The following is a 16318-nucleotide window of genomic DNA, read 5'->3' as shown; positions in this document are numbered from 1 at the left end:
TTCCACATGTGAGAATTAGAATTTTACCTGTGACTATTTTTCACATGAACTTGCAATTCCACATGTGAGAATTAGAATTTTACCTGTGACTATTTTTCACATGAACTTGCAATTCCACATGTGAGAATTAGAATTTTACCTGTGACTATTTTTCACATGAACTTACAATTCCACATGTGAGAATTAGAATTTTACCTGTGACTATTTTTCACATGAACTTACAATTCCACATGTGAGAATTAGAATTTTACCTGTGACTATTTTTCACATGAACTTACAATTCCACATGTGAGAATTAGAATTTTACCTGTGACTATTTTTCACATGAACTTACAATTCCACATGTGAGAATTAGAATTTTACCTGTGACTATTTTTCACATGAACTTGCAATTCCACATGTGAGAATTAGAATTTTACCTGTGACTATTTTTCACATGAACTTGCAATTCCACATGTGAGAATTAGAATTTTACCTGTGACTATTTTTCACATGAACTTACAATTCCACATGTGAGAATTAGAATTTTACCTGTGACTATTTTTCACATGAACTTACAATTCCACATGTGAGAATTAGAATTTTACCTGTGACTATTTTTCACATGAACTTACAATTCCACATGTGAGAATTAGAATTTTACCTGTGACTATTTTTCACATGAACTTGCAATTCCACATGTGAGAATTAGAATTTTACCTGTGACTATTTTTCACATGAACTTACAATTCCACATGTGAGAATTAGAATTTTACCTGTGACTATTTTTCACATGAACTTGCAATTCCACATGTGAGAATTAGAATTTTACCTGTGACTATTTTTCACATGAACTTGCAATTCCACATATGAGAATTAGAATTTTACCTGTGACTATTTTTCACATGAACTTGCAATTCCACATGTGAGAATTAGAATTTTACAAAAAAAGAAAAAAAGTGAGAATTTTACATGTGGAATTTTCTTCACATATGAAGTGAAAACACGCTATTCACCTCACATGAGAGAAGGTGGTGAACTCTAAATGTAATACATGATTTCACATGTGAAATTTAAACTCAACATGTGAAAACGCCATATGATGTGAAACTGTTTTTTGTGTGTGTGTGTGTGTGTGTGTCTATGTCTGCGTGCGTGTCTTTGCCTGTGTCCCAAACGGCACCCTATTCCCTATATAGTGCACTACTTTTGACTGGAGCACTATGGGTAGTAGTGCACTATGTAGGGGCATAGGGAACGCCGCAGAATACAATATGTATCCTTCCTCCCTCCTACCTACACCTGATGCTATGTGGCTGTGTAATTGGAAGCTTGTGAAACTAACATAGTGAACATTCTCGGGATATCAGACTGCACATTGCAGAATAACCACTCTAGATAATGACGAGGTGGAGTTTCAGTGGAGTTTAGATTCACAGATACCGTAGGCCTGGATAGGTTGGGTAGATGATTAAAAATGCAGACGTTTCAGTAGTCTGTAGGAATGTTGTTACTTAATATACATGGAGTTACACATTTCTAATGTAGAATTAACCAATTCATTACTATTTTTATTTAACTAGTCAGTTAAGAACAAATTCTTATTTTACAATGACAGCCAACCGGGGGACAGACTTGTTCAGGGGCAGAACGACAGATTTTTTTACCTTGTCAGCTCAGGGATTCAATCTAGCAAACTTTTGGTTACTGGCCCAACGCTCTAACCGCTAGGCTGCCTGCCGCCCCAAATTAATGCGTCTCTAAAAGTATAGAATTGCTCTACAACTATTTACTGTACAAGTCATTGTGAACAAAAATCCCAATTCCATACTGTGATTCACATCCAGAGGTAATATATAAACAGACATGACACAGACACATTTACCAAGAGTCTGTTGCTACGGAATCTGTTGCTACGGAATCTGTTGCTACGGAAAACACTACATAATTCACAAAGCATTCTCTGCCTCTCTCTTCAGCCCTACCACACTTAAAGATGTGGTCAAACAAGACGCCCACAGGGAGTCTAAAAGGAATGGCTCAGAATCTGGTTTTCTATTGGCAGGAAGATGAAAAGACTACTCACAGGTACTGTAGGTAGACCTAGGCAATGTCTCAAAGTGGGTCAGAGATTGGGTCACATTCATTCTGCCTTTGGCAGTCTGACCTCGACACGACATGATGAGCTGTATTATCTACCTCCAAAAAGGGCACCCTATTCCCTACGTAGTGCACTACTTTTGACCAGAGTCCATAGAGCAGGGGGTATTCAACTCGTACCCTCAGAGGTCTGGCGCCTGCTGGTTTTCTGTTCTACCCACCTGGTATCCCAGGTCTAAATCAGGCCCTGATTAGAGGGGAATCACCCACCTGGTGTCCCAGGTCTAAATCAGTCCCTGATTAGAGGGGAATCACCCACCTGGTGTCCCAGGTCTAAATCAGTCCCTGATTAGAGGGGAAACACCCACCTGGTGTCCCAGGTCTAAATCAGGCCCTGATTAGAGGGGAAACACCCACCTGGTGTCCCAGGTCTAAATCAGTCCCTGATTAGAGGGGAAACACCCACCTGGTGTCCCAGGTCTAAATCAGTCCCTGATTAGAGGGGAATCACCCACCTGGTGTCCCAGGTATAAATCAGTCCCTGATTAGAGGGGAATCACCCACCTGGTGTCCCAGGTCTAAATCAGTCCCTGATTAGAGGGGAAACACCCACCTGGTGTCCCAGGTCTAAATCAGGCCCTGATTAGAGGGGAATCACCCACCTGGTGTCCCAGGTCTAAATCAGTCCCTGATTAGAGGGGAAACACCCACCTGGTGTCCCAGGTCTAAATCAGGCCCTGATTAGAGGGGAAACACCCACCTGGTGTCCCAGGTCTAAATCAGTCCCTGATTAGAGGGGAAACACCCACCTGGTGTCCCAGGTCTAAATCAGTCCCTGATTAGAGGGGAATCACCCACCTGGTGTCCCAGGTATAAATCAGTCCCTGATTAGAGGGGAATCACCCACCTGGTGTCCCAGGTCTAAATCAGTCCATGAGTAGAGGGGAATAATGATAAAACGCAATGGAACTGGCTTGGAAGTCCAGAGTTGAGTTTGAGGGCCATAGAATGTAAGACGCCATTTCAGATGCACTCCTGGTCTCTCAAACTATTTATGATTCATAATAACACTGGATTTAACCCTGAAACTCCTCACGTCTCTGTAGCTCCATACCCTGTGGACTGATCTCCTCACGTCTCTGTAGCTCCATACCCTGTGGACTGATCTCCTCACGTCTCTGTAGCTCCATACCCTGTGGACTGATCTCCTCACGTCTCTGTAGCTCCATACCCTGTGGACTGATCTCCTCACGTCTCTGTAGCTCAGTTCCCTGTGGACTGATCTCCTCACGTCTCTGTAGCTCAGTTCCCTGTGGACTGATCTCCTCACATCTCTGTAGCTCCATACCCTGTGGACTGATCTCCTCACGTCTCAGTAGCTCCGTACCCTGTGGACTGATCTCCTCACGTCTCTGTAGCTCCATACTCTGTGGACTGATCTCCTCACGTCTCTGTAGCACCATACCCTCTCCTCCCGAGTGGCACAGCGGTCTAAAGCACTGCATCTCAGTGCAAGAGGTGTCACTACAGTCCCTGGTTTGAATCCAGGCTGAATCACATCTGGCTGTGATTGGGTTCCATTAGGGCGGCTCACATTTGGCCCAGTGTCGTCTGTGTTTGGCCCGGGATTAGGCCGTCATTGTAAATAAGAATTTGTTCTTTTAACTGACATTCCTAGTTAAATAAAGGTTCAATTTAAAAAAAATTATGGATATTGATTCAGTCAAGTCTGTGCATTGCATGACCACATAGAAGTATAATAATTTATTGTTGTATAATAGACTAGGGTGTATACATTTGGGACAATGGTTTACTGAATAGATAGAAACACCTGGCTTGGTGATGACACCTCAACTAAACAACCATTATAGCTTAGTCATGACAGGGCTATTGTGTTCTGTCTCTGCCCTGAATAACAAACTAAGTCCTCCACGTCTCCCACAGCTCAGCTCAACGCTCCGTGGAACTTCTCTCTCTCTCTCTCTGTCTCTCTCTCTCTCTCTCTGTCTCTCTCTCCCTCTCTCCCTCTCTCCCTCTCTCTCTCTCTCTCTCTCTCTGTCTCTCTGTCTCTCTCTCTCTCTCTCTATCTCTGTCTCTCTCTGTCTGTCTCTCTCTCTCTCTGTCTCTCTCTCGCTCTCTCTCTCTCTCTCTCTCTTTCTCTCTCTCTGTCTGTCTGTCTCTCTCTTCTCTCTCTCTCTCTCTCTCTGACAGTCCAGACACAGTGCATTTTGATTCATCAGGCTTCTCACCACATCTTGGGCCTGTTCCTCGGCTCCCTTTGTGCCAACATGTCTAGAAGACTACACAGTCAGCTGCTTTGACTCACTGGGAAGAGAGTATACACAGCCATTAGGAATTCACATGTCTCCCACAAAGGCATCGAGTTAAGTCGAAGTGATTGTTTCAAACCACCAAGTTCTCTCTGGCTGAGAGGTATCACATGATGTGTCACGCGGGAAGACATATTTCAGTTGAAGGCATTCAGTGGTAAATCTGACTAGGTATCCCACTGTCCTTTTACCTTTCACCGTCAAAAGGGTAAAGGTCACCACCCCCAACCCCTAAAGAATACATACAGAAAAGATAAAGTCTATGTCTAAAATGGCGCCCTATTCCCTTTATAGTGCACTATGGGCCCTGGACAAAAGTAGTGCACTATATAGGGAATAGGGTGCCAGAATCCTACTGACCCTGGTCTAAAGTAGTGCACTATATAGGGAATAGGGTGCCAGAATCCTACTGACCCTGGTCTAAAGTAGTGCACTATATAGGGAATAGGGTGCCATTTGGGATGTAGAAAAAATACAAAATAAGAAGAGCCTATAAGCCTATATGCGTTTTGCTCGGGCCACAATGACAGACTTAAAATTAGAGGACGTTGACCTGGTTTATGTGGAAAATGGAAGGGGGGGGGGGGGGGGGGGGGAAACACATTCCACTCTGATCCGCTCCATTTTTCCAAGTATTTCTCTGTCGCAGAGTTTGAGGGCGGGAAATAAGCATCCTAAAGCCAACAGTGAGAGACCCAAGATCCATGCTCTGCTTTGCTTTACTTATTTTTTGGCATTCTCTATAGCAGGGGCTCCCAAACGTTTTCACTCGGGGCCCCCCCCTTCCAACATTGGGGAACATCCAGCGCCTGTCTATTTCTTTGGCAACAAGCAGCATTCATGACACAAACTGTTCACAACCCTCTTGCTGGTGGAGAGAAATGTGTCGTTTTTTAAAGCAAATTTTCTTGCAATTCTATACATATTTGCCAAGTCTAATGCGTATTCATTTGATATTTGAGTGATAACAATTATTATTTTTGGGTACCACTGCTCTATAGCTGTTACGGTGCGTGAATGAGGACCCAAAAGCGAATTAACGTAAACAGAGCTTCTTTAATAACAAAACAAATGTAGGCTCAGATGGACCGGCAGATTCCGACAGGACAGGACAAGGTTGCAGCAAACATGACGATAGTCTGGTTCAGGCATGAACAACACAAACAAGAATCTGACAAAGACAGAAACAAAAACAGAGAGAGATATAGAGGACTAATCAGAGGGAAAAAGGGAACAGGTGGGAAAAGGGGTGACGAGGTAGTTAGGAGGAGACAAGGAACAGCTGGGGGGAAAGAGGGGGAGAAAAGGTAACCTAATAACGACCAGCAGAGGGAGACAGGGTGAAGGGAAAGGACAGAAACAAGACACAACATGACAATACATGACAGTACCCCCCCACTCACCGAGCGCCTCCTGGCGCACTCGAGGAGGAAACCTGGCGGCAACGGAGGAAATCCTCGATCAGCGCACGGTCCAGCACGTCCCGAGAGGGAACCCAACTCCTCTCCTCAGGACCGTACCCCTCCCAATCTACTAGGTACTGATGACCACGGCCCCGAGGACGCATGTCCAAAATCCTACGGACCCTGTAGATGGGTGCGCCCTCGACAAGGATGGGGGGGGGGGGGGGGAAGACGAGCGGGGGCGCGAAGAACGGGCTTGATACAGGAGACATGGAAGACCGGGTGGACGCGACGAAGATATCGCGGAAGAAGAAGTCGAACTGCGACAGGATTAATGATCTGAGAAATACGGAACGGACCAATGAACCGCGGGGTCAACTTGCGAGAAGCGGTCTTAAGGGGAAGGTTCTGAGTGGAGAGCCAAACTCTCTGACCGCGACAATATCTAGGACTCTTAGTTCTACGCTTATTAGCAGCTCTCACAGTCTGCGCCCTATAACCGCCGGCAAAGTGCAGACCTGACCCTCTTCCAGGTGCGCTCGCAACGTTGGACAAAAGCCTGAGCGGAGGGGACGCTGGACTCGGCGAACTGAGATGAGAACAGCGGAGGCTGGTACCCGAGGCTACTCTGAAAAGGAGATAGCCCGGTCGCAGACGAAGGAAGCGAGTTGTGGGCGTATTCTGCCCAGGGGAGCTGTTCTGACCAAGACGCAGGGTTGCGAAAAGAAAGACTGCGTAAGATGCGACCAATAGTCTGATTGGCCCGTTCTGCTTGACCGTTAGACTGGGGGTGAAAGCCGGAAGAGAGACTGACGGAAGCCCCAATCAAACGGCAAAACTCCCTCCAAAATTGAGACGTGAATTGCGGACCTCTGTCCGAAACGACGTCTGACGGAAGGCCATGAATTCTGAAAACATTCTCGATGATGATTTGTGCCGTCTCTTTAGCAGAAGGAAGCTTAGCAAGGGGAATAAAATGAGCCGCCTTAGAGAACCTGTCGACAACCGTAAGAATAACAGTCTTCCCCGCTGACGAAGGCAGTCCGGTGACAAAATCTAAGGCGATGTGAGACCACGGTCGAGAGGGAATGGGAAGCGGCCTGAGACGGCCGGCAGGAGGGGAGTTACCGGACTTAGTCTGCGCGCAGACCGAACAAGCAGCCACGAAGCGACGCTAGAGCGCAATGGGATAATGAAATCCCGGCCGGTTAAACCCTCCCCGTAACCCAGACGACGCTGCGCCAATTGTAAGCCGCCTCATGGGTCTCCCGGTCACGGCCTGCTGTGACACCGCCTGGGATCAAACCCGGGTTTGTAGTGACACCTTAAGTACTGCGGTGCAATGCCTTAAACCGTTGCGCCACTTGGGAGACCTCACTCTAGCATACATGAATGTAGATACTCCAAAATTCAAGCCCTATCTGGAATGCTCACGCAGTCCCTGACCATGGTGCCTGGGGTGGAGGAGTGGAGGGGTGCAAGGAGATGAGACCCTTACAAACATTGTTTTCAGTTTCACATGTGAAATCACTCTCGCATGTGGAATTGCACTTTCACATGTAAAAAACATTCACGTGAAAATCGAATTTGCCGTTTTACCTGTACAACTTTCACATGTTAAACTGCAAGTCGACATGTGAAAAATCTTCACCTGTAAAATTGTCATTCTCACATGTGGAAGTGTAGTTCACATGTGAGGGGTAAAATAGTGTTATTCTCCTCGCATGTGAAAAGGTGGTGTTAACATGTTGCAGTAGCAATGTTTCCAGTTGGAATAGCAAATTCTATAATGCCATTCTGTAAAAAGCTTATTTAGCTAACCTGGGTATAATCATTATAGTGTATTGAAAATAATGAATGTGTTATTTCTGAGCCATCCACACCATTAATATTGTAGTCCTCTATGGTGTTGTTGTTGATATACATGAATACTTATCGCTTCCACCAGGGGGAGGCATTCAGACTGTTAGTGCTACAGTTCACACCTCGCTTCTTCGTACGTCGGTCCGTGACAGTTGGAAGAAGCCCAGTGAAAAGAACAGAGAAGCTAGCTCTCCATGTCTCCTTTAAAAAAAAAATAGTTTATCCTGTTTTTCCAGTTTGTACGCATGGCTACTTTTTTTTCCAAATCTAGAGATAACATGTTTAACTAAACTGTGTTGAGTGTTCTGGTCATTTTGATGTATAATTTCATAGTGTTGACCGAGTGAAAAACAAGTGAGATTTTCACATTTACAAGAGTGTAGCCAAGCTAAGTAACTAGCTAGCTAGCTCACTTTTGTATGTAAGTCAATGAGAAAAACTCAGTTTTTCATTTAATCCTAGTTAAAATTCCCCGTCTTAGGTCAGTTAGGATCACCACTTTATTTTAAGAATGTGAAATGTCAGAATAATAGTAGAGAGAATGATTTATTTCAGCTTCTATTTCTTTCATCACATTCCCAGTGGGTCAGAAGTTTACATATACTCAATTAGTATTCGGTAGCATTGCCTTTAAATTGTTTAACTTGGGTCAAACGTTTCAGGTAGCCTTCCACAAGCTTCCCACAATAAATGGGGGGAATTTTGGCCCATTCCTCCTGACAGAGTTGGTGTAACTGAGTCAGGTGTATATCAAATCAAATCAAATCAAATTTTATTTGTCACATACACATGGTTAGCAGATGTTAATGCGAGTGTAGCGAAATGCTTGTGCTTCTAGTTCCGACAATGCAGTAATAACCAACAAGTAATCTAACTAACAATTCCAAAACTACTGTCTTGTACACAGTGTAAGGGGATAAAGAATATGTACATAAGGATATATGAATGAGTGATGGTACAGAGCAGCATAGGCAAGATACAGTAGATGGTATCGAGTACAGTATGTACAAATGAGATGAGTATGTAAACAAAGTGGCATAGTTTAAAGTGGCTAGTGATACATGTATTACATAAGGATACAGTCGATGATATAGAGTACAGTATATACGTATGCATATGAGATGAATAATGTAGGGTAAGTAACATTATATATATGCTTGGGGTCATTGTCCATTTGGAAGACCGATTTCCGACCAAGCTTTAGCTGATGTCTTGAGATGTTGCTTCAATATATCCACATAATTTTCCTGACTCATGATGCCATCTATTTTGTGAAGTGCACCAGTCCCTCCTGCAGCAAAGCACCCCCACAACATGATGCTGCCACCCCCGTGCTTCACGGTTGGGATGGTGTTCTTCGGCTTGCAAGCCTCCCCCTTTTTCCTCCAAACATAACGATGGTCATTATGGCCAAACAGTTCTATTTTTGTTTCATCCAACCAGAGGACATTTCTCCAAAAATTACGATCTTTGTCCTCATTTGCATTTGCAAACTGTAGTCTGGCATGTTTATGGTGGTTTTGGAGCAGTGGCTTCTTCCTTGCTGAGCGGCCTACCAGGTTGTGTCGATATAGGACTCATTTTACTATGGAAATAGATACTTTTGTACCGGTTTTCTCCAGCATCTTCACAAGGTCCTTTGCTGTTGTTCTGGGATTGATTTGCACTTTTCGCACCAAAGTACGTTCATCTCTAGGAGACAGAACGCGTCTCCTTCCTGAGCGGTATGAAAGCTGCGTGGTTCAATGGTGTTTATACTTGCATACTATTGTTTGTACAGATGAACGTGGTACCTTCAGGCGTTTGGAAACCAGACTTGTGGAGGTCTACAATTTTTTTCTGAGGTCTTAGCTGATTTCTTTTGATTTTACCATGACGTCAAGCAAAGAGGCGTTGACTTTGAAGGTAGACCTTGAAATACATCCACAGGTACACCTCCAAATGACTCAAATTATGTCAATTAGCCTATCAGAAGCTTCTAAAGCAATGACATAATTTTCTGGAATTTTCTGGAATTGTCCAAGCTGTTTAAAGGCACAGTCAATTTAGTGTATGTAAACTTCTGACCCACAGGAATTGTGATACAGTGAATTATGCCTGTAAACAATTGTTGGAAAAATTACTTGTGTCATGCACAAAGCAAATGTCCTAACTGACTTGCCAAAACTATAGTTTGTTAACAAGAAATGTGTGGAGTGGTTGAAAAATGACATTTAATGACTCAAACCTAAGTGCATGTAAACTTCTGACTTCAACTGTAGGTGTACCTTGTGCTGGGGGAAAAAGGTCACTGTAAAATGTTACACTTTGTCACACAACACAATGCCACCAATGTCTCAAGTTTTGAGGGAGTGTGCAATTGGCATGCTGACTGTAGGAATGTCTACCAGAGCTGTTGCCAGAGAATTAAATGTTCATTTCTCTACCATAAACCCCCTCCCATGTTGTTTTACAGAATTTGGCAGATGCCGTGACGAGATCTTTAGGCCTGTATCTCGTGCCATTCATCCGCTGCCATCACCTCATGTTTCAACATGTCACAAGGATCTGTACACAATTCCTGGAAGCTGAAAATGTCCCAGTTCTTCCATGGCCTGAATACTCAACAGACATGTCACCCATTGAGCATGTTTGGGATGCTCTGGATCGACGTGTACGACAGCGTGTTCCAGTTCCTGCCAATATCCAGCAAATTCACACAGCCATTGAAGAGGAGTGGGACAACAACATTCCACAATCACAATCAACAACCTTATCAACTCTATGTGAAGGAGATGTGGCACTGCATGAGGCAAATGGTGGTCACACCAGATACTGACTGGTTTTCTGATCTACGCCCCTACCTTTTATTTAAGGTGTCTGTGACCAACAGAAGCATATCTGCATTCCCAGTCACGTGAAACACATAGATTAGGGCCTCATGAATTTATTTAAATTGACTGATTTCCTTATATGAACTGTAACTCAGTAAAATCGTTGAAATTGTTGCATGTTGCGTTTATATTTTTGTTCAGTGTGTATGTTGAAAATCCATGTGAAACTTCACACGTGTCTGACTCATGCGAAACAAATACATATAAAAAAATGCGCGTGCCATTTTTCACGTAATTTGTGCACATGAGTGTTTATACATGTGTCCGAAAACCACATTTATTTATTTTCTCACGTCTTTTTTGTAAGAGGGGATAGTAGGTAGGGGCGAATGGAGGGGTAGAGGCGTAGGGTAGAGGTGGAGGGGTGGAGGTAGGAGGGTAGGAGGGTAGAGGTGGAGAGTTGGAGGTAGAAGGGTGGAGGTAGAAGGGTGGAGGTAGAAGGGTGGAGGGTAGAAGGGTGGAAGTAGAAGGGTGTAGGTATGAGGGTGGAGGTAGAAGGATGGAGGTAGAAGGGTGGAGGTAGGAGGGTGGAGGTAGGAGGGTGGAGGTAGAAGGGTGGAGGTAGAAGGGTGGATGTAGAAGGGTGGAGGGTGGAGGTAGGAGGGTGGAGGTAGAAGGATGGAGGTAGAAGGGTGGAGGGTGGAGGTAGGAGGGTGGAGGTAGGAGGGTGGAGGTAGAAGGGTGGATGTAGAAGGGTGGAGGTGGAGGGGTGGAGGTAGAAGGGTGGAGGTAGGAGGGTGGAGGAAACTGGGCTTGCTGAAGTGTTAGAAGTGTTAGAGCTCCTGCAGGAATTTAACCCCCCCCCCCCGAGCTGTTCAGCGAGGGCCGATGCCAAGGGAGCTCAGGAACACTGAGGTTCAAATTTTGCTCAGACCTCTGTCATATAATCACAACCTCTTACCCATACAACCCCTGAGGTATGTGTCGCCTAATCAGTGATAATAAACCCTCTGAAATAGATTTGATATCACCCTGGTGTTATTCACCAAGGTACTATAGTAGTAAACCATTGACTGACCCAGGGACTATAGTAGTAAACCATTGACTGACCCAGGGACTATAGTAGTAAACCACTTAGCACGCTTGCTAACGCCAGTCCTGCCCAACAGAGACATACCAGTACAAGACATGCAACTCTTCTCAGCTTTCCAGCCTGAGCTGCAACCTCGTCTCAAAGCTTTTCGTATTATTCTGTACGTAAATCCGAGGAAAGATCCATTTAGCATGAGATGTAACGAATTACAATTCATATTATATGTTATGAATTTTCAAAACATACAACATGTTATGAATTTGCAAAAATTATGATATGTTAGGAATTCTAGCTAGGTGGCTAATGTTAGTTAACTGGCTAACATTAGCTAGGCTATGGGTTAGGGTTAAGTTTAGGAGTTAGGTTAAAAGGTTAAGGTTATGTTTAAGGAAAGGTTTAGCTAAAAGGGTTAAGGTTAGGGGAAGGGTTAGCTAACATGCTAAGTAGCTGCAAAGTAGCTAAAAAAGTAGTAAATATTTGAAAGTTGCTAGTTAGCTGAAATGCTCAAGTTGTTTGTGCTCAGATTCAAACTCGCAACCTTTTAGTTGCTTGACATTTGTAATATATGCCCACCCATCCACCCCAACCAATCACATAACTTTCGTTTTTTTTTGCCTTAAGTAACCATCTGTCTTATGTAACCGTACCAAACGTAGCATATGGGTGGCAGGTAGCCTGGCGGGGGGTGGGGGGGTGGGGGGGGTGGGGGGGGCGTTGGACTAGTAACCCGAAAGGTTGCTGAATCGAATCCCCGAGCTGACAAGGCAAAAATCTATCATTCTACCCCTGAGCAAGGCAGTTAACCCACTGTTCCCCAGACGCCATGGATGTTGATTAAGGCAGGCCTCCGCGCCTCTCTGATTCAGAGGGGTGGGGTTACATGCAGAAGACACATTTCAGTTGAATGCGTTGTTGTACAACAGAGTATGGTAACCTCCTTTCGCCATAGCATACTAATTTGAGCTTCCCGGATGTACTATGTTACGTTTAGTCTATGAGACCAGGCTGTGAGCTTTGAAATGTAGCACTGCTCTGCTTCAAGTCAACTCAGTGGGAGGGACTTCCTCTGAGGAATCTATGGAATGCTTTCTTACGCTTACCCAGGGGAATCAACGGACCGAGGGAGGCAAAATATTTACTGTGAAAAACAGAGCTATTTAAAAAGCACTAGTTGCCAACAGCAGGCTTGAGGGAGGCATAGCTCCCATGAGAGAACAGAGCAGGGCATAGACATGGCTCCTCTTGATAACGGGCAATAGGTAGCCTAGCGGTCATTGGGCCTGTAACTGAAAGATTGCTGGTTTGAATATTCAAGCTGATGAGGAGAAAAATATGTTGATGTGCCCTCGAGCAAGGCACTTAAGTTTAAAAGTTCCTCCAGGGGAACTTACTATACATTTCACTGGACATATCTGGTGTAATGTGACAATAAAACATGTTGTTTATAAAACAAATATAAAAAATGATGATGATTTATAATTTTTCATTTGCTAAAGTCAGAAAAAAAAAACACATGATTTTTGGAAATCCTATGGTCACATTATAATTCACACTTTACAAGATAAAGAGACATTTCTAATAACCAACTCTGAAGATCACTTCACATCGGAGTTAGGCTTTCACATTTAACAGAAGGGAGGCTTTCACATTTAACAGAAGGGAGGCTTTCACTTGTAACAGAAGGGAGGCTTTCACATGTAACAGAATGGAGGCTTTCACTTGTAACAGAAGGGAGGCTTTCACATGTAACAGAATGGAGGCTTTCACATGTAACAGAATGGAGGCTTTCACATGTAACAGAAGGGAGGCTTTCACATGTAACAGAAGGGAGGCTTTCACATGTAACAGAATGGAGGCTTTCACATGTAACAGAATGGAGGCTTTCACTTGTAACAGAAGGGAGGCTTTCACATGTAACAGAATGGAGGCTTTCACATGTAACAGAATGGAGGCTTTCACATGTAACAGAATGGAGGCTTTCACGTGTAACAGAAGGGAGGCTTTCACATGTAACAGAAGGGAGGTTTTCACATGTAACAGAAGGGCTCCTGGGACTCAATATTCCAGCCACGTGACGGTGGGGTCTTTGGCAAGACACACATATTTAAGTTCATATCTCATTTAATGCTTCAACCATAGCGATACAATATAAAACAGTGCTCTATTTAATTCTGTGCCTTCGACCATCTACATTCTTAGCAGGAAATGTAAAAAAAAATTAAAAAAAACGTGTTTCACAGAGTGAGAATGATGAAGTTGATCAACAGAGGAAGGAAGCACTGTTTCATTCAGAACATTAATCACCAAAGGTGGTTTTTATTAATCAGATTTAATAAATAGAGAAAAAACCCCACTGAAACATATTTTACATTTTCTCTACGAAGAACGAAAGGGCAGCCAATTGCCTTCCTTTTTTTAAATAGAGCTTAATATGATGTAAACATGTTTGAATGTTCTGTGGTGAATGTTCTGGAATGGAATGAGTAGACCTGAGTTAGTTTTATTGTACCAGATAAGTATTCCTCTGAGTTGCTGAGTTGTTGGACTGTGCGTCACAGTTCAGCTGTGTAAAATGCCAGAGACATTCCTCTGAGCTGAGAGTGTTGTTTGATTAGAGATAATTAAAAGCAGACTAGTTGGAATGTAATGCAGAGGAGATGTGGAGGAGAGAGAAAGAATTCTGGAAAGAAAACAGATGTCACGAAAACAGTGCCAAATATGTAAAAATGAAATGTAATGAAAATGATAGAAAATATTTTTAAAGAAGGTCACATTTTCATGTCAATTTGGGATGAGGTGCTTCAGAAGATAATTATGGTACATGACTGTCAAATATTGAACACCATTTTTTTAAATGCATTTTGTGGTTGTTTGGAGCGTGTTCATTTATTCCTTTACCATAATTCAATCACTTTGTCATCAGAAACCACAGTGAAACATGGACAATTAGACAGTTAATTGGTGGTGGAAATGTAAGTCTCGATTTAAAAAAACAAACAGACGGATTTGTGTATCTTATTTCATCTATGGTCAATTAACAACGTTGCTTGTCTGTCAAGGTGAATACTGTCAAGGTGTCTACTGTCAAGGTGTATACTGTCAAGGTGTATACTGTCAAGGTGTCTACTGTCAAGGTGTATACTGTCAAGGTGTATACTGTCAAGGTGTATACTGTCAAGGTGTCTACTGTCAAGGTGTATACAGTCAAGGTGTATACTGTCAAGGTGTATACTGTCAAGGTGTATACTGTCAAGGTGTATACTGTCAAGGTGTATACTGTCAAGGTGTCTACTGTCAAGGTGTATACAGTCAAGGTGTATACTGTCAAGGTGTATACTGTCAAGGTGTCTACTGTCAAGGTGTATACTGTCAAGGTGTATACTGTCAAGGTGTCTACTGTCAAGGTGTATACAGTCAAGGTGTATACTGTCAAGGTGTATACTGTCAAGGTGTCTACTGTCAAGGTGTATACAGTCAAGGTGTATACTGTCAAGGTGTATACTGTCAAGGTGTATACTGTCAAGGTGTATACAGTCAAGGTGTATACTGTCAAGGTGTCTACTGTCAAGGTGTATACAGTCAAGGTGTATACTGTCAAGGTGTATACTGTCAAGGTGTATACTGTCAAGGTGTATACTGTCAAGGTGTATACAGTCAAGGTGTATACAGTCAAGGTGTATACTGTCAAGGTGTATACTGTCAAGGTGTCTACTGTCAAGGTGTATACTGTCAAGGTGTATACTGTAGATTAGCACTGAGGTCTCTGAGACACTTCTTCAGACATTGCAACAAGTTAGCAATAAATGTGTTTATTGATAAAGACCAGCCTTGTCTATTGATAAGGCTGCTTGTCCATTTACAGTGGGGCAAAAAAGTATTTAGTCAGCCACCAATTGTGCAAGTTCTCCCACTTAAAAAGACAAGAGAGTCCTGTCATTTTCATCATAGGTACACTTCAACTATGACAGACAAAATTAGAAAAAAAATCCAGAAAATCACATTGTAGGATTTTTTATTAATTTATTTGCAAATTATGGTGGAAAATAAGTATTTGGTCAATAACAAAAGTTTGTCTCAATACTTTGTTATATAGCCTTTGTTGGCAATGACAGAGGTCAAACGTTTTCTGTAAGTCTTCACAAGGTTTTCACACACTGTTGCTGGTATTTTGGCCCATTCCTCCATGCAGATCTCCTCTAGAGCAGTGATGTTTTGGGGCTGTTGCTGGGCAACACGGACTTTCAACTCCCTCCAAAGATTTTCTATGGGGTTGAGATCTGGAGACTGGCTAGGCCACTCCAGGACCTTGAAATGCTTCTTACGAAGCCACTCTTTCGTTGCCCGGGCGGTGTGTTTGGGATCATTGTCATGCTGAAAGACCCAGCCACGTTTCATCTTCAATGCCCTTGCTGATGGAAGGATATGTTCACTCAAAATCTCACGATACATGGCTCCATTCATTCTTTCCTTTACACGGATCAGTCGTCCTGGTCCCTTTGCAGAAAAACAGTCCCAAACCATGATGTTTCCACCCCCATGCTTCACAGTCCGTATGGTGTTCTTTGGATGCAACTCAGCATTCTTTGTCCTCCAAACACGACGAGTTGAGTTTTTACCAAAAAGTTATATTTTGGTTTCATCTGACCATATGACATTCTCACAATCTTCTTCTGGATCATCCAAATGCTCTCTAGCAAACTTCAGACGGGCTTGGACATGTACTGGCTGAAGCAGGGG

This window comes from Oncorhynchus mykiss, chromosome 5, assembly GCF_057628025.1.
Source record: "Oncorhynchus mykiss isolate SJ-2025 chromosome 5, ASM5762802v1, whole genome shotgun sequence".
Taxonomy (NCBI): domain Eukaryota; kingdom Metazoa; phylum Chordata; class Actinopteri; order Salmoniformes; family Salmonidae; genus Oncorhynchus; species Oncorhynchus mykiss.
The sequence above is the reverse complement of the archived record's forward strand: the minus strand, read 5'-3'. Positions refer to the sequence as shown.